Source organism: Canis lupus, chromosome 20 (assembly GCF_048164855.1).
Source record: "Canis lupus baileyi chromosome 20, mCanLup2.hap1, whole genome shotgun sequence".
NCBI classification, from domain to species: Eukaryota; Metazoa; Chordata; class Mammalia; order Carnivora; family Canidae; genus Canis; species Canis lupus.
This window is the reverse complement of record NC_132857.1, coordinates 4,346,882-4,370,822: the sequence shown is the minus strand read 5'-3', so window position 1 is coordinate 4,370,822 and position 23,941 is coordinate 4,346,882. Positions and strand designations below refer to the sequence as shown.

The 23,941-nt window shown below is 38.6% G+C and overlaps 2 protein-coding genes across 8 annotated transcripts in view; one reads left to right on the top strand and one right to left on the bottom strand.

Moving 5' to 3' along the window:
* Positions 1-23,941, top strand: part of SCOC (short coiled-coil protein) — a 42,426-nt gene that overhangs the window by 7,302 nt on the left and 11,183 nt on the right. The window lies entirely within an intron of this gene.
* The window catches only part of LOC140611630 (uncharacterized), a 131,635-nt gene that overhangs the window by 106,480 nt on the left and 1,214 nt on the right, over positions 1-23,941 (bottom strand). For all 6 annotated transcript variants that reach the window (XR_012012726.1, XM_072788309.1, XM_072788308.1 and 3 more), the window contains exons 2-3: positions 23,884-23,940; positions 16,170-16,210 (exon numbers count right to left, since the gene is read on the bottom strand). The gene's annotated coding sequence lies outside the window, so the exon portion shown is untranslated. The remainder of the gene's footprint in view (positions 1-16,169; positions 16,211-23,883; position 23,941) is intronic.

Here is a 23,941-nt window from a genome sequence, read left to right as displayed (position 1 = left end):
ATCATCTCCTAGGGTCAGCTCTCCGAAGTTATTTATACTTTTTACAGCTTATTTCTTATCTTCCTTCATGGATCAGTTTAGTGGTGCTTTCAAAAAGCCATTTCTTGAGCACCTACTATATGACCTGCCGGGTAGAAGACAGGACCTGGCTGCTTGAAGAATTAGCTCAGGGTGGTATAGTGGGAAGGGCTAGAACTTTGGGGTCAGAAATGCCTGGATCTGAATCTGTGAGACTCTAAGCAAGTTATTTAACATCCCTGAGCCTCAGTTTCCTCAGTTCAAAGTGATCGTAAGAATATGTCTCAGAATCGTTTTGAAGATTAAAGAATAAAGGAAGCTTCTTGAACTAGCCCGGCCCACAGTAAGTGCACAGTACATTTTAGTTCGTCCTCTGCCCCCTTCAAGGAGCCACACAAAAGTTTCTTTAAAGGCTCCAAGATTTGGCCACATCGGTTGTCATGGTAACAGCAGCATCCTGTGGACGCTGCTCTGTGAGCCAGGACTGCCTGTTGACATCCTCCTGATAAGGAGGCTTATGGAAGAGGGAGGAGGTGGATGTGAATGAACTGTAAACAGGAGCATGAGGGGTTTTTTCCTGATAAAAATAATACAGCTCCTCTGTTTCCTCTTCGTCCTGGCCCTCGTGTCTTCCCTCCACTGTTCTTCCCGTCACTGCTCTCCGTGATGCTTCGGCCTCCTTCCTGACTCTGCTCTCCAAAACCTCTCCTGAATAATATTCAAAGCTGCTTCTGCGTCTGCTTTTGGCATCAGCCAATTAGCCCTCATTGTAAGGTTGTAATAAGCCTCCCAGAGAAGTGGCACAATTGTTGTGTGCTTTTATTCGGTGCTGCTTCCTACCACTATATGGAAAATGTAACAATACCCTCCTCATGCCCGGCTGAAAGCAGCCTGGGTTTGAAAAGCTTTCACAAGGCCATCTGCCATCCCCTCAGCCAAGCAGAAGATCAGACACGAGGCCCTGCATTAGTTAGCACTCCAAGTAAAAGGTATCAAGGGCCTGTATTCCTTTTCATCTCACCCTCCATTATAATACAGCTAAAGAAGGAAACAGACTTGTGGCTATCCAGCTGGGAGACACACTGAGCCATAGCAGGAGTGCTGTCCATGAAAAGGGAGCCGGCCTTTCTTTTCTGATGGTGAATGGAGCTGGTGTTTGCAGCTAGCACCAGGCTCCTGAGTGTCTGCTGTGCTGATGGTGATGGCTTTGCCAGTTACACTGGACCTCTTGGAAGGATAGTGTGTGGATGAGAGTCCAGGAGTAGAGAAATCATTGAATAAGTACACAAGGATGTGGCAAGGGTCTGCATGTGTGCCGGTCAGGAAGAGGGAAGCTTTCCCTACGTCATCTCTGCTTACCCTCTCCAATAAGTCAGGCCATGAATATTAATTGAAAAGATTATTCAGACATCTTTAGGGATGTCAAAAAAATAAAAGATCATCTCTAGCACGGTGGAAATGATTTTGTAAAAGAATTGAACAAGTGTATTTGCTGCACCAGCAATGGCAGAAAGTTTCAGCAAATCTTAATTGGCATGTGGGATCCATATAAGTATAGATAATGACACTGATTGAGCGAAATATCTGTTCCTGTAAGCTGAAGATAATATGGACGGTGGCATTAGGAATACCTCCTCTGGCCCAGCAAAATGCCTTAGAGACTTAGTATAAGAGATTCGATGAAAAAAAAAAGGAGATTAACTCTGCTTCTCAGTAGCTTCTGAGAGTGGCATGGCTCTGGGGTCACTAATGTATTGCTAGAAATTGTAAGTGCTCTGTCCGTGAAAAATCTTCAATCAGAGGAAACCCACTTAACTGAAATAAATTATCTAGCATAATGCAAAAACTAGTTTTAATAAACAAGCTTAAGAAATAGAGTGTTAGGACAGTATCTAAATGTTTTCAGGAATCTTGAGCGTTCTCTCATTTTCTCATCAAAGGATAAGTATTAATATTTTGACTCTTCCTTTAAAAGACAAAACCACCCATCAGTTGCTTTGCATCAGCAATGTGTTTTTTTCTTCTTCGTTAGATTAACATCAAAAAAAAAAAAGGCAAGAAATCCTTCATAATTGTGCTAATTTTCTTTCTAAAGACAAATCTGCAGGTGATCTAAAAAAAAAAAATCAGTAGTGAATTGTATTTACCTGAGCTCATGATCCAGTGAGATGCTGACTTTTCCCTGGTCTTTCTCCCACGGAGAAGGGGGCTAGGTAGCTGTTTTCCAACACTGGGACCTTTCTTTCACCAAGGCTCCAGTTGGGTTGGATCAGCTTTGGACATACTTCTTCTCACAGGTCTCCTGCCTGCCTGCCTTGTTCAGAATTTGAGGGTCATGGCCTGGTTGCCTCAAAGACCCTTGGAGTTTCCTCAAGCAATTCTTTGAATGCTCAAAGAGATATGAAGTGTATAGAGAGGGAGGATAACTCTAAAAAACTAGGACAAACCATATGAATCAGCTTCCATTGAACTCCTCCACCCTAGGAATAAAAATTTTCAATAATCCAAAAGCGATAAGTGGACCCTACTGGAAATAACATGTACGTCCGTCACAGAACCGGAGTTACTGTGAAAATTGTTCTAGAAAGACGTTTTTGCTTGCACAGACAGACATCAGCATTCATTTTCAATCCCCGACATTGGGGAGGGAAGGGACTCAGTGGCAGCCCACATGAATGGTTCAAGAGAACAGTGAGCCTCCCCGTGCTTTCTTTCTCTCCCAGTGACCTGGGTCTTCCCTCCACCAGCCTTCCTGGGTTGCACGTGGCCAACAACCGCTTCTTTTCAGCCCTCGCTGGCTTTCTTCCCCATTTAATCATTGTTCCCTTGTTTCTCCACACACACATGTCATTGTCAGCTTAATGACTTTGGCTCAGAGTACTTGGCTGTGCACATGCGTGGTTCTCCCATGGCTGGTAGCATGATGTTAGTAAAAGCTGTTTGAAAAAGCTTGCATTTTAAAACACAGTCTTCTTTTTTTATCCCTCCTGAGAATCTTTACTATCTTTTCCCCGTGGACAAAAGACTGCTATTATTTGTTCGTCCATGTGAAATTCTGCTTTCATTTTCCTTCTTAATGGAGAGGTTAGTGGGCTTTTCTAAGGTCATGATAACTCTTTAGAAAGCTTCGTTTATAAAAATATTCAGAAGATTTTTCAATAGTTTATCTTTTTTTTAATTTTAGAATTTTAAACAGCTTCAGCTATGTGCTATTATAGTGTTCCTCAACTTACACAGCGGAATCCTGTCCTTTCTGCTCTAAAATGGTTTAAAAAAACAGAATTTCTGTAAATAAAATGTAATTGATGTATTATTTGAGAGACTCAGTCACACTTCGCAGTGACTGTTGGCCCCTAAACACTAGATTTCTCAACCAAGGTTTCTCTGTTACATACTGTGACCCCCAAGCACAGAAGTGCCCAGGGAAAGCTTCTATTTCAAGGGATTTCTCAAAGAATAGTTTTTTGCAGACTGTGTATTAACATAAATAGTAGCTCCTTTATTGGCCCATTTTGTAAGTTGGGACATTATCCTTTTTCCACAGTCTGTAATCATTTGACTGTGAAAGAATTAGGCAAATCCATAGCTAACTGATCACTTTTCATAAGCAAACTGCATATGTAATATTTCTGTCATGTTCCAACAATTACATCTTTTAAGGGTTCTGTTTTATTTATTTAACTTCTTTTTTGGGGGGGAGGGTGGATACAGTAAAACCAAAGCAGGTGTCAGAGAAAGAGGATTAATCAGCTGTCACTCTAGTTTTTCTATAGGTTCTCAATTCTGGTGATGCTTAGAAAATTAGTTGGTTACTTAAGAAATCCTAGTTAGCTCTTGGGATACTTGGTACCATCTAAAAAATAACCCACCATTCCCTAAAACTCAGAGAGTTACAAAATTAAATACCTGAAGTAAGCCCACATTTTACGAACTAGTCATATATTTCCTAGATCAACAATGATAACAAATATCTATTAAGAGCTGAATACGTACCAGGTACTATGCCAAGAACTCCACATTCGTTATCTCATTCAATCCTCAAAAATACCATGCGATCAATATTATCCCTACTTTTCAAATTGAAAAGTGGGGCTCAGAAAGGGTTAATAACTTGTACAAAGCAGAGCTGGCATTCCAGCCCAGGTTTCAGGGACTTCAAAGCCTTTGTCAAATGACAACATTATCTATCTGGATAGAAGTTACTAGATAGAGAGCATAACCACATCATACTGACCTAGGTGGAAGCAATAAGGTGCCCATGCTGCAGCTATTGAATAATGAAATGTGGTCCCCTAGTTATATTATGAGGTCAGTGTTTCAAAAATGTAATCATAGAATCAGAGGGCAAGAAGAGCCCCAGAGGCTCTCTGACAATATTGGAGTATGTGTAGACAAGAAAGGGAGAATATAAAATTTTATCTGTGTTGTGATTACCGCCATGTAAAGGTAATTTATGTATATGGACTAGAATGGGAAGAGAACTCAGAAAAGTGTATTTATTAGCGAGAAGGGATTATAGGTTATTGTTACATTTTCATGTTATATTTATGCAATAATTTCTTCTTTAACAATAAGATTATCTTGAAGAGTTTTCCTAGTGTATGGAAGTAAGATATTAATCCTAACATTGAGTGCTCATCTTGAGAGGCATGTGAAGTTACCAATGCTAGGATTAGGGGCATCTATCAAAACATCACTAACTGACTTTTGCATTTTTAGTGATGTGCACAGAAAGCTGTCTTAGAAAAAAAATATGCAGAGAGTGGCAAACTTAAGAGGCCACACAGGGCATACGACACACACAGGTACATAAGAGCAGGGGAGATAAGATATAAATTATAAATGCCACCCTTCAGCACAGTCATATCTTATTTTGATTTTCTATATTGAAACAATCTCAACTACAGAAAATTTGCAAGTACCCTAAAATGGATTCTTTTCTCCTAACTTATTTGAGAGTCAGTTTGCCAACCCAGTGCTCGGCAACCCTTGGATGCCTTAGCGTGTGCTTCTTATGAACAGAAGCTCTCTCCTTCATAATCACAACACAGAGAACAAAAACAGGAAAATGACATTTGTACATTACTGCCACCCAATCTTCAAAGAGAATCTGTGTCACCAGTTGCCTTGATAACATCCGTTACAGCAAAAGTATCCAGGACAGAATCATGAATTGCATTTAGTCATCATGTCGCGTTAGTCTCCTTCGGTCTGGAACAACCTCAACCTTTACTTGACTCTCATGACCTCGATATTTTTAAAGATTAGGGCAGTTATTTTGTAAAATATTCCTCGAGATCAGTAAGTTTGGCAAGAATATTGCAGAAGTGATGCTGTGTCCTTCTCACTGCATCCTATCAGGTGGTACATAATTTCACACTTTTATAAGTGAGGTTAACTTTGATCCTTTCATTATGGTGGTATCTTACTCCTTTGTCTGTTAGTAATCAATTAGTATTTTGGGGTGAGATATTTTGAGACTATGAAAATATCCCATTTCATATCAAACTATCTATCTATCCATCCATCCATCCATCCATCCATCCATCCATCCATCCGTCATCTATTTATATCAAAGTAAACTCATGGTTTCCTAATTTACTACATGGGTTACAATCCTCAGTATATGCTTAGAGAAGGAAAAGAAGAAGAGCTACATAGTATTTTGAAATCTCTTATATGTAGTATGTGTGTATGTGTGTATGTATGTATGGATGTATGTATTCATGAGAGACACAGAGAGAGAGGCAGAGACACAGGCAGAGGGAAAAGCAGACTCCCCCACAAAGAGCCTGGAACCCCGGGATCACGCCCTGAACTGAAGGCAGACGCTCAACCGCCCAGCCACCCAGGCGTCCCTATATGTAGTATTTAAGCCAAGTACACATATATTCTATTCCTACCACCCTGGGCTATTAAAATTCTCACTTATATTCACTTTATTGCTTCTCTGTATGTTGAGACTATGAAGTATTTCCTTTCACATCAAAGTATTTAATTATTTATATGAAAATAGACTCAATGTCCTAATTTATTGAGTGGGTTATAATTCTTAGTATATGAAAAGAGAGACAGGGAAGGATGGCCAGCAAGCAAAAACTGAATACTCCTTTATTTATTCATCCATTTAACAAATACTCAATAGAGCCTATGATGTACCAGGCACTCAATTTGGGCTGTAACTTCAGTGCATCTGGTTTGAGCTTCAAGCTGCACTCTTGCTGAAGTGAATGGCCACTGGGTATAGACAGCACTTGTTCCTATTATCATGTGTCTGGGATCCCCAAAGGTGTCAGTCTTAACTTCTTTAAGTGAACCTTTATTTCTCTCAGGAGATGGGATCATTATAAACCAAATACTGGTATTTCATATGGATCTCAAATTCAGGACTCGGGTTAGGATTATGGTTTTAACTTCTACGTATCAGATATAACATCCTTACAAAGTGTCACAAAGAGATACAGACCAAAGCTAGCTGTCTTTGTCATTTCATTACACTACTTTTCATAATCTTCTTCCTACATTTGTTTTAAGAAAAACACTTCCTCACATTTGGTCTCATTTTCAACAGTACTAAAAATCAATTTGTAGTAGCCTCTTTTTCTAAAAAATAATTTTTTAATTTATTCATTAGAGAGAGAGAGAGAAAGAAAGAAAGATTGAGAGCCTGAGCAGAGGGGAGGTTCAGAGGGAAAAGGAGAAGCAGACACCCCGCTGAGCAGGGGATCTGGGGCAGACAGGACACCAGGATTATGACCCGAGCCAAAGGCCGACGCCTAGTCAACTAAGTCACCCAGGCACCCCCATAGTAGCATCTTAAATTCATTATACCACATATCTTCTCTTTTTTTTCCTTTTTCCTCATTCCCTCCACAATTTTTCTTATCCACTCTGTTCTTTGTCTTTACCTTGCTTTTTATCCTTTCTTGATTGTGCTCTGTGGCCTCGTTTCTTCCTTCCACATCTTGTTCTATCCTCCATCCCATCTTCTTTTTCTCCCAAGAGGTGCTAGGTCCTCCTTTTATTTTCCATCTTGATCTCATGAGCTGACCTTTGCACGTTTTGTTCCTCTCATTCTGACATTGACTACACTCCCTATTGGTTGTTGGCTTAAGGGTTTGGAGATGACACAACACTTCCCTAATCTGAGTTGAATAATTCTTTTTGAAAAGTTTTAGTTTTATTACTTTAAGTACAAGGAAAGGAAGTCTGTGGCTCAGGTAAATTTAGGCGTAAGCACTTATAATTTGCAATAGTTAATAATCATTGCTGCTAAGTCTTTAACTGCTCGTAGGCAAACACTGCCACTAAGGTTTGTTTGTTTTCTCTTGTTAGTCTTGTGTGGAGTGAAAATGCCTTTTCTTTAGGCAGCACTGAGTAAGGATTAGTCCCCAAACTCTGCAGTTGAAGTCTCTGGAATCAAATCCTGGCTCAGCTAGCAGTGGCAACTCGGGGCAAATTCTTCAAGCTCTCTAACTTTGGCTTCTTCATCCAGAGCATTGAGACAGCAAGTGTGTATCTCATAAAACATTTTGTAAGAACTACATAAGATGGTTCTTGTGAAAGTGTGTGGCACCTAGCAAAAGCTGAATGAATGTGATCTATTATTATAGATGACACTAGATGGTACAATGTTCTTATATGGTTTTTTATAAAAAGAAAATCTATTTAGAAATATAGTAAAAAAATATGTGTGATATATCATGGAAATTCCCTTAAATTAATATTCCTAAGTAAATTATTTTTGAAGCACTCAAAATTCTCACTCCCAATATGCAAAAAATAAGCTTAAAATACGAACTTTGTATTGTAATTAGCTAAAATCCACCCACATTCTTTATAGTTCTACCTGAAAGAACAGTTATTTTTCTTTTTCTGTCACCACCTCAGTCCTAACAATCTCCTTCAGAAAATTCCATTAAGTTAAAATATTTAAAGATATAGGGACACCTGTTTGGCTTAGTCGGTAGAGCATACAGTTGCAGGGTTGTGAGTTCAAGCCCCACACTGGGTGTGGAGATTACTTAAAAGTAAAATCTTTAAAAAACTAAAGATATGGAAGCTGAATGACTTGTGGTTGGGAGGCTATAGAAATCTTGCTCCATCAGGTTGGTGAATGACCTCTAAAGGAGTTTGCAGATGTTCTGGTCAATGCCCAGGACTCCCCAGTGAAATGTCATTATGAGGTAAACCCTTCCCAACCTCAGCAGATTACAAGGCAGAGGAAGGGGTACCAACCCCAAGACGTGGTGGGGGTGCAGAGAGGGAAAGCACTCAGCACTTCAGGCAAGACCTGCAGAGCCCTGTAAGCTCTGGGCTGTCTACATAGTGGTACAGTGTGACCAACCAACAAGGTCGAGATTCTGGAGTCATCATTTTATGAAGATAAAGTTACTGATGGAAGAGAAAAATCTTTCCAAGAAAGTTCTTTACAGAGAAAACAAACAGAAAAGCAAAACAATTAAATTCAATCAGCTGGGGGCATAAATGGTCTGAGAGCTCAGAGCTAGGAAATTACTTAATAAAGGTAGAACTTTGGAAGAGTACTTTCCTGGTCAAAGTTACACAGTTTTGAGGTTATCTACTAGACCAGCGAAGGACAAGAGTGAATAGGCTAAGTGAATGTTTCACAGTTTTCCAAAAAATATTCTGCTAAATAATTACAGCCTTTCTTAACCGGGAAATGAACCATGGAACACAGAAAAGGATTTGTGACTACTTTTTCAACACTCCCAAGGATGGCATATAACTAGTACCTCTCTAGATGCAAGGAGACCATTTATTTCCTACAGTGGGTAACTTAGGAGGGCTTAATTCTCTCTCAGAACCTTAGGTTAAAACGCACTGGAGGCACTGGAGGCTAACCCATCCACAGGGTAGAGTTGCAATAAAGTACTATCATTTTTCTAGAACCCGAGGCTAAAAACCATAGTCCTCTTTGACCCTTCCCTCACCATTATTTGTTGATTTAATCGTTAACACATCCTGCTTTTATTTTATTTTTTTTAAGATTTTATCTATTTATTCATGATAGACATAGAGAGAGAGAGGCAGAGACACAGGCAGAGGGAGAAGCAGGCTCCATGCAGGAAGCCCGACGTGGGACTTGATCCCGGGATCAAGGATCGCGCCCTGGGCCAAAGGCAGGCGCCAAACCGCTGAGCCACCCAGGGGTCCCCCCTGCTTTTACTTTTTTTAAAATGGTTTTTGGTAATGTTTCCTCTTCTCCATTTCTACTGCCTCTACCTCTCACCCTGAATTACTACAACAGTCTAATACAGTCAGATGACTTAGCATCTAGGATGTCAGCATCTTAGTTTGCTCATGTGCAAAATAAACAGAATCGTAGTATCCATCTCACAGGATTATGGTGAGGATTGAATGAGTTCTTTTCAGTGCTCAATTCAGCACCTTACAAATAGGTAGACGTCAATAAATGTTTGCTATTATGGTTATTATGTACTCTTCCTGCTAAGGTCTCTCCCTACCAAATCCCTCCTGCCTACTACATCTATACAAATCTTTCTAGAAAGCATGTCACTTACCACCTTAGGAATCTATTTTATCAAATTCCTGCTTGGCTTTCCATACCCTCTTCAGCTGAATCATTCATTCACTATTTCTTTTTTTGAAATATTTTTATTTATTTGAGAAAGAGAAAGAGCGACAGAGACTGTAAGAGAGCAGGAGCAGAACAGGGAAGAGAGGGAGAAGCAGGCTCCCCGCTGAGCAGGGAGCCCGATCAGGACTCTGATCTGAGCCAAAGGCAGCTACTTAACCTACTGAACCACCCAGGTGCCCCTCATTCCTCATTTACTCTTTCATCTATTACTTCTCGTTGGTTCAAACTCTTGATATCCACCTTATTTCCCACTATTTCTAAGCACATATCATTCAACCATTAATTTGATATGTTATACTGGATCCCCATTATGGGGCAGGTAGAAATTAAGGCAAAAGCACTAACTTTCAGGAAATTTACAGTTGGAAGAATAAAAGATATACCAGCCAAAAAATGTCTTCATATGCCCCCAACATATCCTATGTGTTCCTTTTTTTTTTTTTAAATCTTTATTTTTTTTTTATTTTATTTATTTATGATAGTCACATAGAGAGAGAGAGAGAGAGGCAGAGACATAGGCAGAGGGAGAAGCAGGCTCCATGCACCGGGAGCCTGATGTGGGATTCGATCCGGGGTCTCCAGGATCGCGCCCTGGGCCAAAGGCAGGCGCCAAACCGCTGCGCCACCCAGGGATCCCTGTCCTATGTGTTCCTAACCCAGCCCAACAGCTCTCTCTTCTCTTCAAAATTCTATCATGCTGGGGATCCCTGGGTGGCTCAACAGTTTAGCGCCTGCCTTTGGCCCAGGGTGCGATCCTGGAGTCCCGGGATCGAGTCCCACGTCGGGCTCCCTGCATGAAGCCTGCTTCTCCCTCTGCCTGTGTCTCCACCTCTCTCTCAATGTGTCTATCATGAATAAATAAATAAATCTTTAAAAAAAATTCTATCATGCTTAGTACCATCCTATTTTACACTGCTTCTATCTAACGTGGGTTCTATGTATCTTAACAAATAGATAATAAACTCTTTGAGAGACTTCTATATTCTCTTAAGTGATTAACATTAGGAGCTCAAAATATACTTTTCAATTGACAATGACTTATTTTCATAGGACTTCATAGATTTTTATAGGATACGGAACACATGTCCTCCTTTTGGTCCATATTTTCAAAATTTACATATTTAAAATCTGAAGTCTAATGAAGGGAGGAGAACTTAAATTTCCATCAATTAGAATATTCATTTAGACCAAGAGTTCTTTGATTTCTTATGGCTGTTATTACTGCCTGCTAATAGATCAACTGTGATTCCATGAGTATTTGAGAAGCACATGTCACTTTGCCTTGTTCAACTGGTATTTTTTATAGGACCCGAAAAAATTCCTAAATAAACTCTGTGTTCTGATTATCACTGCTGTGTAACATACCCAAAAACTTAGTGTTGTAAAGCAACATTCACTTTATTTTGCTCACCATTTTTATGTTTCAGAGATTCAGAAGGGCCTAGCTGGGTAGTTCTCCCATGGGAGTCTCTCATGTTCCTGAGGTCAGATGTCAGAATGGGGGGGGGGGGGTTGCGTTTTCTAAAGTTTGAAAAGATCCTTAGACTGATCAGACTTTTAGTCCCACCTCTGCGGTAAGACTTCAGGCAAGTCACTTCATTTCCCTGGGATTCATTTTTGGCACATGGTGAAATAAAACCAATACATCCCTTTGAGAATTCTTACAGCTCAAAAGTTCTGTGATTCTATGAAATGCAAAAGTAATATTTGGGTATGAATAGATACAAATCACTGTGCAGAATTAAGGTTATTTTACAAGTAGAAAATGTTACTAAATGAAGGGAAAACAGGATTGATAAGTAATCTAGTTTCATTCTTCTGCCTGTGGATGTCCAATTTTCCCAGCACCATTTATTGAAGAGACTGTCTTTCTTCCAGTGGATAGTCTTTCCTCCTTTATCGAATATTAGTTGACCATAGAGTTGAGGGTCCACTTCTGGGTTCTCTATTCTGTTCCATTGATCTATGTGTCTGTTTTTGTGCCAGGACCACACTGTCTTGATGACCACAGCTTTGTAGTACAACCTGAAATCTTGCATTGTGATGCCCCCAGATATGGTTTTCTTTTTTAAAATTCTCCTGGCTATTCGGGGTCTTTCCTGATTCCACACAAACCTTAAAATAATTTGTTCTAACTCTCCGAAGAAAGTCCATGGTATTTTGATAGGGATTGCATTTAACATGTACATTGCCCTGGGTAACATTGACATTTTCACAATATTAATTCTGCCAATCCATGAGCATGGAATATTTTTCCATCTCTTTGTGTCTTCCTCAATTTCTTTCAGAAGTGTTCTATAGTTTTGAGGGTATAGATCCTTTACCTCTTTGGTTAGGTTTATTCCTAGGTATCTTATGCTTTTGGGTGCAATTGTAAATGGGATTGACTCCTTAATTTCTCTTTCTTCAGTCTCATTGTTAGTGTATAGAAATGCCACTGATTTCTGGGCATTGATTTTGTATCCTGCCATGCTGCCAAATTGCTGTATGAGTTCTAGCAATCTTGGGGTGGAGGCTTTTGGGTTTTCTAGATAACGAAGTAAAATTTTCTGTTGAAGTAGAAACTTATCTTGAATCAATTTTGCCACTAGAGGTCACTAATGTACCATCTCCAAGCAAATACAGGCAATCAGGACACTAGCGGTTCCCTATGGATGGCGACCAAATGACATTCCTGGTGTCTTTAGGTTTATTCTGAATATCTCCTGACAGTTGTCAGAGGCATATGTTGTGATGAGGTCACAATCGGTTGGATCAACTGGTGCCCTCAAGGAATTTAAGGAATTGGATATCGGAGGTTTTGGATACAATTAGTTCTTATAGACCACGATGCCGGGCAAATTTCCCTCAGCTATTTTAACTTCATCTTTCCAACAGACCTTTAGGAGAAGCACTATAATTCCCATTCCTGTGGATGGCCACTTGTGGCACAAGAAGAGTCAGTGGCTTTTATGAGGTGATGCTTGGAGTAGATTATACACCTTTTACATCAAATCCAAAACTGAACCACAGAGATACTTGCAAGAAATGCTAAAATGCTGAGTTGGGTTGTGGCTGGTGATGCTTGTTAGACAAAAATACTAAAATTCATTTCAACAGAAAACTCTTTGGATGGGAGAAACAATGCTCTAAGTGAAATTAATGCTTTGAAACATAAAGATCCAGAGAGAGCACCTCTGAAGGGCACTTCTGTTAGAGGGATGAACTCCAGAACACCTCTGATGGCCATATCAGTTTTCTCCCAAAAGGAAATCTACATATTTTCTTATAATTCACTTCCTGTCGTATATAGAGAAACTAAAACCCACAATTCTATCATCAAGGATGAGTCACAGGGCATTCTGGGCTCTTTCCATAATTGGAGGACCTGTTTCTTACACAGTTTTAGGGGGTTCTGAACTGATTTAAATTAGTTGTCACCAGACTTTAGACCAGACACAGAAGCTGCTTCTGAGCAGGGACACAAGCAAAACCGTCAACCCTTAGCAGCAAGGCTTGCTCCTGTTTTCTGCCTTCACTAGAAAAGAAGAAAAGAGGAGCCTGGACATGTCTCTGCTTCAAACCAAGGACACTTTTATCTGCTTTTGCTGTGATTAATATTACTATTCTGAAAATTATTCATTTTAAGCATTATTTTCAAATCCTTCCTTCTGACTGTTGCAAAGTGTGGTGAAACAGTGAAAAAGAAGGGTAGGACTCTAAAATAACTATAAAACACGACTTGATTTATCTTAAAAACACTCCTGTAATTGTGCCACTGACTTTCCTACTGGTGCTTCTTCCATCCCGGCTACTGTAGTTCTCTTCTATTTTGACTTATGGACATCCCACTATCACTTTATGAGACATTTTGTAGTATTTCCCTGAAGTAATTGTATAAGGAAGGAGAAAGAAAAATGGGGAGTTTGTCACAGAACTAAAGATTATTCAAGTTAGAAGTCTTGGGGGGAGAAGCAGTCCATAATGAGCCCTGAGTGACAATACATGCTGGTATGTCAAGAGCACAAGGTCTTTACCTAGACCATTTCTTGGAGTGTGTTTGTAGAGAGCAACTGTTTTTTTTCTTTTAGAGATTTTATTTATTTATTCATGAGAGACACACAGAGAGAGGCAGAGACACAGGCAGAGGGAGAAGCAGCTCCCTACGGGGAGTGGATGTGGACCCGATCCCAGAACCCCGGGATCACGCCCTGAGCTGAAGGCAGATGCTCCACCACTGAGCCACCCGGGTGCCCCTGCAGAAGCAACGTTAAGGGTTGAGGTCATGCCTCTCCCTGGTTAAAGAGCAAGCTTGCTTCCACTAGCTGCAAAGTGATAGATTCCTGAGCTCAGCATTCCTCCCCCTGCCGTAACCCACTGCGCGTGCAAGCACCTATCTGGGCCCTCAGCCTCTCTACTGCAGGACTTGGGGACATAGAGAACAGAAGCACATTGGCATGAAGCTCATGCTGCTGGGGAGCTATGCATAATAGAGTCCTTGGACTCTGACCAGGCATCTCCTTCCTCCTTCCAGCATTCACCAGTACATAACAAGCTAACTTGTTACCTGATAAGTAATGTAAAATCCTAAAGCCTGACAGAGGAGCTCTCCCAAGTTGGTTATTTTTAGTGTAAGCAGTTACTAGAAGAACAAAAAAACGAGGAGGATTATGCTTGTATATTGGGAGAAAATCCATCAGCACTCTGGCATTTTAGAGCATTGCTAGCAACTCACTTGCATTCTTATACAAAACATCACTTTCACTATTATCCTGACTCCTGTGCCCTTCAAAGAAGCACTGTGTCCTATTAAACAGAATCCCCTTTGTGTTCCCAGAGCCCAATGGTTAGTGTTGATTTTAAAGCAGATTGTTTCATAAAGATTTAGTGGAACATGCGACCAGCCGAAATGATTGATAATGGTAGATTTCTGTACAGAGAACCACAGAAACCGAAAATCATAGAAGCTGGAATGGAGTGACCCCAAAATAAATCACTGGAGAAAGCTTTCAGAACTTATGGCAGGCTTGTTACTAAGGGCTCAATGGTCAGACACAATCAAACCATCACAGATTGACTCTTAAATATGGGCACTGTCTGTTATCGCTCACTTTATCGTTACTTGATAAATTCAGTGGTATTTTATGTGGTATTAGAGAAGCAGAAGGAACTTTCTTACAATCCCTCATTTGAGTCTATAGTAAAGTGACTCATCACCCACAGTCAATTTCAAATATTTGGATATTCTATAGTATCTAGCTCATAATGAACACTGAAATAAACTTTTCAACTGGTTAATATATGAAGAACTGAACAGATGAATATAGGTTGAGCCAGAGCTGGAACCCAGGCTTCTTCTTCTTCAAGCCAATGCTTGTTGTAATGCTGGTAGATCAGGTTTTCCAAGCCAGTCATTTGCATCACACTTTTTTGCCACATTAAATTAACCACTCAAATGACATCTTTTTTTCTTAATTTATTTTTAAGTAGGCTCCACACCCAGCGTGGAGCCCAATAAAGGACTTGTATTCACAACGATGAGATCAAGGCCTGAGCTGAGATCACGGCCTTAGCTGAGATCACGGCCTTAGCTGATTGAGCCACCCCAGACACCCCATAATTAACATCATTTTTTAACTTGGCTTCGTTCTAGGCAATGACATCTGCAAGTTGAGGGTTGGTTGTATTATTCATATTTTTCAATTACAATAAAGTATGTAACAATTTTTAAAAGCTAATCTTGTACAGCCAGAGATATAAGCACCCATCTTTAGGAAAATAATTAAACATTACTTTGTGAAGAGAAAAATAAGCATCAAGACTGTATAATCATTCCCAATTACTTTCACTTTTGCCATAAAGTTGAAAGCTTGATTCCATGAAGACCTTGAAGTCCTTCTGAATTCTCATTTGAAAAACTCTATAAAAATAACACTGGTAATTTCTTACTTTTTCTCTATTAAACCAATGAATGAAAATAACTGATCAAAAAGGCCAACTATTGGTTATTATCAAGAAGTTACAAGCTTGAGAAAATTACATGAACAAGGTAATTGACCAAATAGCAGTATGGTATACTATTTTTTTTAAAGATTTTATTTATTCATGAGAGACACAGAGAGAGAGAGAGAGAGAGAGAGAGAGGCAGAGACATAGGTAGAAGGAGAGGCAGGGAGAAGGCTCCCCTATGGGAGCCTAATGTGGAATTTGATACCAGGACCCCGGGATCACCACCTAAGCCAAAGGCAGACGCTCGGCCACTGAGTCACCCAGGTTCTCCTAAAAAAGATTTTATTTATTTGAAAAAAAAAAAAAAAAAAAAAAAAAAAAAAAGATTTTATTTATTTGAGAGAGACAGAGGGAGAGAAGAGGAGCAGAGGCAAAGGGACAAGCAGACTCTGCACTGAACACAGAGCCTGATGTGGCGCTGGATCCCATGACCCTGAGATCATGACCTGATCCATGAGCCACCTAGGTGCCCCAGTATGGTATACTATTAAGTCTAGTTTTGCAAACAATTTTCAATAAGTACAGTGTATTCTCTACTCACCAAATTTAGGACAGCATTCATTCTCCAATGAATTCAATAACCTTTCAAGGGAAAAAAAATAAGTAAAAAGGAAAATGTGAGTTCTTATTTAGGAATGAGATGAAACACATTTTGCAAATTAATGAGCTTAAAGTATCAGGGAACACACCTGGTTACACTTGAAAGTTATCAAAATGCCTCCATTTAGCATATTTCACTTTAAAATACCCACAGCATGTTTAGAACTCTCTAATTACTTAAGACAAGTTAGAAGTTTCATGTTCATGATGAGACTATGTCAGTCTGGAACATCAAAATGATCTTGAAGTTCTCTACTATTTATCATTTCTTCCTCACATAATACATTGCCTTGCAACAATAGTGTTCACTTTGGAGTTCTCCATTCTCTATGAGGAGTATTTTAATTTCATTTAGATGGTTTATAATATTAATATATGCATATCCCAGATAACATTCATTTATAATCAAATATTTCTGTGCAACTTAAGTAGTTTCTGTTTGTATGTGTATGTTTGCCTCATTCAGAAGAAGGGAATTTTTATTGCTATTTTTAAACAGTTTTTTAATTGAAGAATATAATGCAAATATGGAACACCGTATAAAAATAAATGTATAACTTCATGAATGTTCACATCCTATTTTGCTAAAATTTCAACTCCCTTTTTATACCCACTTGGGTGTACTGTTCTTTTTGGTCACATTTTTGTTATTTCAAGGATTTTCTTTTTCTATATTTAAGGGCAGATCTTCATTATCAGCAACACTGTCCGATCAAACTTGGAACATTCTCTGATATGTTGCTCTCTAACTTTATGGTTATCTTTGGTATGTTACATTTCTTGAAATAGTTTGTGTAAAGCCTTCCTTTAAAGCCTAAATTATCCTACAAGATATAAGTTTGGCTGCAGAATCTTTAAAAAAGGTTATGAATACTCTAAAATAATTACATTCTAGTTAATGGCAGTACTTTTCATGCATCTTTTAAATGGCTTTAGCATCCAAAATAAACGACAGGTTTTTTTTGTCTGTTTTTAAAAATATGTATTTTAAGTGTCTTATCTACAGATTTCTTTCCATTCTTTTTCCTCCAGTGTAATTTGTTGTTGTTGTTTTTTATTGTTTTTGTTTTCCATAGCCACATTTTGCTAACTTTGTCCAGGTGGTAGATTTAACATCTCTCTGCCCTCTCTATTTCTGGTTAAATTGCTACTTTATGGGCTTGATCAGGTCAGGTTGCAATTTTTGTTTTGTTTTGTTTTGTCTTGTAGTTGGCAAGACTATTTCATAGGCGGTGGTACATTCTTCTTCCATTAGGAAATAAATGCTGTTTAGTAGGTTCTCTCTGTGATGTTAGTGATGTTGGTGCTCTAGATCAGTGTTGCTCAACAGTCTTTTTCATTATACCCCACCCCCCAGAGTCTTTGAGACATTTTCCTCACCACGCCCTCCCCTTGTAAAATTGTCTTTTGTGAAATTTGGAAAATCATTTTTTTTCAAGTATTTTTCAGAGCCATACTCTCCTTTCCTTTTGGGCCTCCGGTGACACAAAAAGGCATCTCTTTTGTTGTCTCTCATTCCTGAGGTTCGTTGGTTGGTTGGTTGGTTGTTCCCATCATTTCTCCCTGTTAATTTCTACTGAGGTTTCCTCAAGTTCACCAACTCTCTCCTCTTTCATCTTCACCCTACCACTGATCCTTGCAGTTTTACAGTTCAGTTACCTTATTTTTCAGTTATAAAGTTTCCATCTGGTTCTTATTTGTACCTTCTATTATGTTGCTTATACTCTTAATTATAACTTCTGTTTCAGGATTTTTAAAAATTTTTTTTTATTTATTTATGATAGTCACAGAGAGAGAGAGAGAGAGGCAGAGACATAGGCAGAGGGAGAAGCAGGCTCCATGCACCGGGAGCCCGACGTGGGATTCGATCCCAGGTCTCCAGGATAGCGCCCCGGGCCAAAGGCAGGCACCAAACCGCTGCGCCACCCAGGGATCCCTGTTTCAGGATTTTTAATGATTGCTCATTCAAGTATCTTTTAAAAGCTGCTTAAAATCTTTTCTGGATAGTTCCAACATTTGTGCCATCTTAGTATTGGCATCTGTTGATTGTGAAACTCATGTGAATTGAGATTTTCATGGTTCTTCATGAGCTGAATAATTGTGGATCCAATCATAATCATTACATTATGAGACCCTGGGTCTGGTTTAAGTCCTATGGAGAATGTTAATATTTTTGTTTTGTGGGAATTTGAGTTGGTTAAGTAGAGGCTGCAAGTTCTAACCTACACCGTCTTTGGAACATGGTTTCAAAATCACTTCAATTTGGAAAGTCTTTGCAGTGCTTTATTTTTACTTAATTCTAGTGATCCTAATAACAATTCAATAAAGTAGGTTTTATGATACATAGTTTACAGATAAAAAACGTAGGTTTGGATTCAACCTATCATCAGCTGTATGACATTGGACAAGACACTCTGAGCCGTAATTTCCCTATCTGCAAAATGGGATTGACAATACCTGCATCACTGGATTGTTTGAGGACTGAGTAAAATAACTCATGTATCATATTTAGCATACTTCAAACTCTAAAGAAATCATGGTAGTCTTCTCATTAAAAAAAATTAAGTTTCACTGAGGAAAAATAATATAGAATCAAATACAAACAATTTAAGTTACAGAAAATTACTTTTGACAGTTGTATATACTGTGTAACCACCTTACCAATAAAAATATTATAGAACATTTCCACTACAACAGAAGGTAGTACCCTCACGCCCCTCTGTAGTCAACTCTCTGTCCTCAACCCCAAGCAACCAATGATCCGACTATCACAATAGATAAGTTTTGTCTGCTCTAGAATTTTATATAAATAAAATCATAAAGTCTGTACATTTTCTGTCTATCTTCAGTCAGAATATACTTTAGATTCATTCATATTGGTAGTTTGTTACTTTTTACTGCCAACTAGCATTCCATTATTTTATTTGAATACTTTTTTTATTACTGAAAGAGTTCTTAAATATTCTAAATCCAAGTCCTTTTTTAGATAACATATTATGACTATTTTTCCCAGTGTATAAATTGTCTTTTCATTTTCTCAATGGTGCCTTTCAAAGATCCTATGTGTTTGTTGTTTTTTAATTTTTAATTTTTATAAAGTTCAATTAATTATTTTTTATAGGCTTTTTTTTTTTGTGACCTTTCTCAAAAAATGTTGCCAACACCAAAGGGATGAAGATTTTTTTCCTTTGGCTATTTTCTAGAATTCTAGCTTTTATGTTTCAGTTTATGATCCAATTTGAATGAACATTTTTGGGTATGCCATAAGGTAGGGGTTGAGGTTCAGTCTTTCTCCATACTGATAGGCAATTGTTCCAGGACCATTTATTGAAAAAAAAATATATCCTTTCTCATGAAAATACCTTGGTACCATTGTGAAAATCAATTGACCATATTAGGTGTGGGTTTATTCCCAGATTCTATTGTTTCATTTATCTTTGTGTCTATAACAATATTCCATTTATTTTATTGCCTTAGCTTTATAATAAGACTTGAAATAAGGGAGTATAAGTCCTCTAACTTTGTGGTTCTGTTCAAAAGTGTTATTCTGGATCATTTGTTTTTCCATATGAATTTTAGAATCAGCTTTAGGCCATAATCTGTGAGAAAAATGAAACTCATGAAGCCAGGCTCTTGTCTCGGAGCAATTGTTGGATTTGACTTCCTAAAGGACTTTTGTGTCTATGTTCAGTTTCATATCTTTTAATGTCTTTGTCTGGTTTTGGAATCAAAGTAACAGTATTCTTATAAAATGAGTTGGAATGTGTTCTTTCCTATTTTATTTTCTTGAGTTTGTATAGAATTTAAATAATTACTTAATTTCCCAATATTTTACAAATATCTTTGTTATTAATTTCTAATTTAATTCCCTTGTGGGCAGAGAAAATATTTTCTATGATTTCACCATTTTAAATTTGTTGAGGTTTGTTTCATGACAGAGAATATGATCCATTTTCTTGAATATTCCATGTACATTTGAAAAAAGGTATGTTCTAAGTATTGGGTGGAATTTTCTATAAATGTCAATTAGGTCATATTGGTTGATAGAATCTTCTATATCAACAGTTCCCAAATTTGCCTGCACTCTGTTGAAATCATCTTTGTATCTTCCAAAAATATTAATGCCTGTATTCCACCCCTAGAGATTGTGATTTAATGAGTTTGGGGTTTGGCCTGTTATTTAGAAGTCTTAAGGATTCCCAGGTGATTCTAATGTGCAAGCCAAGCTTGGGACCTGAGGTCTGTATCCTTAATAATTTTCTGTATATTTATTTTACAAATATACAGAGAAAGGAGTGATGAACTTTCCAAATGCACTGTGGGCTAGTCTCTTTTATTTTTTTTTAAAGATTTTATTTATTTATTCATGAGAGACACACAGAGAGAGGCAGAGACATAGGCAGAGGGAGAAGCAGGCTCCCTGAGGTTTCTTATTTCAGTTATCAGTTTTTGCTTCAGTACTACTTTATAGCACTATTTGGATTTTGAATCTTTTTAAATAAACTGATGCCATTATCTGGTTTTAATATGAATTTCCCTGATTACTAGTGAAGTACACATTTAAAAAAACCTTTCTGGTTATTCAATACTCGTCTTCTGTGAGTTGCTTATTTGTGTTATATGAATAAGGTTTTATTTAAACTGTCAGAATTCTTTATATTTTCAGAGCTTAACTATATTCTCCCAGTCTGTGGTTTTTCACTTGATTAAAATTGTCTTCCCTTCTGTTTAGAAAACTTATATCTGGGATCCCTGGGTGGCGCAGCAGTTTGGCGCCTGCCTTTGGCCCAGGGCACGATCCTGGAGACCCAGGATCGAATCCCACATCGGGCTCCCGGTGCATGGAGTCTGCTTCTCCCTCTGCCTATGTCTCTGCCTCTCTCTCTCTCTCTCTCTCTCTCTCTCTCTCTCTCTGTGACTATCATAAATAAATAAAAAAATTTAAAAGAAAGAAAACTTATATCTCTTCTGTTTATAAAACAATCAATTTAATCTTTTTGGATAACAAATGATACTCTTTTGTCTGGTTTAACAACTTCTCCCTTATGATTATGTCATAAATACATCTGTTTTCTAAAAGTTTAGAGGGTTTTTGTTCCACATTTACTTCATTTGGAATTGAGTTTTATTTGTGGTGGGGGTCAGAATCCAATTTCATTTTTTATATGGATAGTCTAACTAGAACCACCATAATTTGTCTTTTTCTTTTTTTTAAGATTTTATTTATTTATTCATGAGAGACACAGAAAGAAAGGCAGACACACAGGGAGAGGGAGATGCAGGTTCCCTGTAGGGACCCCAATGTGGGACTCGATCCCAGGACTCCGGGGTCACGACCTGAGCCAAAGGCGAATGCTCAACCACTAAGCCACCCAGATGCCCCTAATTTGTCTTGTCTATAGCCAATTAACAAAGTTATTGTACCAGGGCACCTGGGTGGCTCAGTTGGTTAAGGCCTGACTCTTGATTTCAACTCAGGTCATGTACTGAAGGTTGTGGGATCAAGCCCCATGCTGGGCTCAGCACTAGGCATGGAGTCTGCTTGGGATTCTCTCTCTCCCTCTCTGTTTCTTTCCCACAGCAACAACAAAGTTATTGTACCATTTATAGTTTCAATGGTCATGAATAGTTCTTCCCCACAATCTCGCCAACACTTATTTCTTTTTTTTAAATAATTAATTTTTATTGGTGTTCAACTTGCCAACATACAGAATAACACTCAGTGCTCATCCCGTCAAGTGGCCCCCTCAGTGCCCGTCACCCATCCACCCCCACCCCCGACCCTCCTCCCCTTCCACCACCCCTAGTTCATTTCCCAGAGTTAGAAGTCTTTATGTTCTGTCTCCCTTTCTGATATTTCCTACCCATTTCTTCTCCCTTCCCTTATATTCCCTTTCACTATTATTTATATTCCCCAAATGAATGAGAACATATAATGTTTGTCCTTCTCCGATTGACTCATTTCACTCAGCATAATACCCTGCAGTTCCATCCATGTTGAAGCAAATGGTGGGTATTTGTCATTTCTGATGGCTGACCAACACTTATTTCTTATCAGACACCCTTATTGCATACCAACTTCTAGGTACAGGTATTCTCTGAATTATTTTTGTTTCTTCTTGTGTCATTACCACATTTTAAAAAGTTGCTTTTAAAATAGAAGTCACCATAAGATCCAGTAATTCTGCTTCTGGATATATACCCAAAAGAATTGAAGACAGGGTCTCAAAGAGCTATTTGCACAGCTCATGTTCACAGTAGCATTCACAATAGCTAAAAGTCGGAAGCAACCCAAGTGTCCACCGACAGATGAATGTGATATATACATACAATGGAATGTTATTCAGCCTTAAAAAAGAAGGAAATGGGCAGCCTGGGTGGCTCAGCGGTTTAGCACCGCCTTCAGCCCAGGGTGTGACCCTGGGGTCGTGGGATCGGGTCTCGCATCGGGTTCCCTGCATGGAGCCTGCTTCTCCCTCTGCCTGGGTCTCTGCCTCTCTCTCTCTCTCTCTCTCTCTGTCTCTCTCATCAATAAATAAATAAAATCTTTTTTTAAAAAAAAGGGAGGAAGGAAATTCAGACACATGCTGCAGTGTGAATTACCTTCAGGATGTCACACTAAGTGAAGTCAGTCACCAAAAGATAAATACTGTAGGAAATTCCACATACATATGGTACCTAATGTAATCATATCTGTAGAAACAGAAAGAATGGCAGTTGCCAGGTCCTGGGGAGAGAGATAAATGAGGAGCTGTTTTTTAATGGGTATAGAGTCTCAGTTTTGCAAGATGAAAAGTGTCATGGAGATTGGTTGCATGGCAACGCAAATATATTGAACCGTACACTTTAAAATAGTTAAGATGGTAAATGTTTTACGTTATATATATTTTATTCTACTTTTTAAAAAGCCTTCTCTAGCAACAACGACAAAAGAAGTCCCTTTTAATAGTTCTTAGTCTTTGGTACTCTACAGTTTGATCAGGAACTCTTTAAACCTGCTCAAGAATAAGTGCATCTTGAATCTGAGCGTTCAAATATTCCACAATCCTGAAAAACTATCAGTTATTATTCTTCGAGAACAGCTCACAGCCATTCTCTCTAGTTTCCCTTTCTGACACTACTGGATAGACACCGGACCTTTCTTTTTAATTTTCCGTTTATTTAGGTCCTGTATTGCATTCTAGTATAGTTTCTCAAGTTACGTGTCAGAGTTCCCGCCAAAAGTCTAGTTCTCAAATACTGAATGGAAGATTCAGTAACAGTAGCATTCTCTTCCACACTAATTCTTGCAGACATCGGAGTGGTGACAGGTGGACGCTTTTGAAGGAATAACAAAGTTTGAGCAGATTCACATCATTAGTGTAAAAACCAGCTACCACAACTCCATTAGAAAGCCCCACAGTGACTTGTCCTCCGTCACTTAGTGAATCTGCTCCAGCAGCTGTTCCATCATTTGGGTTTGCTGCTGTGTTTTTATATGAGATCAGCAGTTAGGTTCATTACTATAAATATTCCAGTTTTCTGGAACAAACCTTTGTGTTCTGAAAAGCCCTGACACACTTACAGCTCTTTTTAACGAGAATTGCTTTATGGTTGACTTTGTTAATAAGTAGTTGAAAAAGAGGAAAATAAGCTTAAGTGGAATTGTACTTTACCAGATGTGAAGCAAAAATATCTAGATGCATTCTCATTCTTAGTAAAACAAAGTTGAAC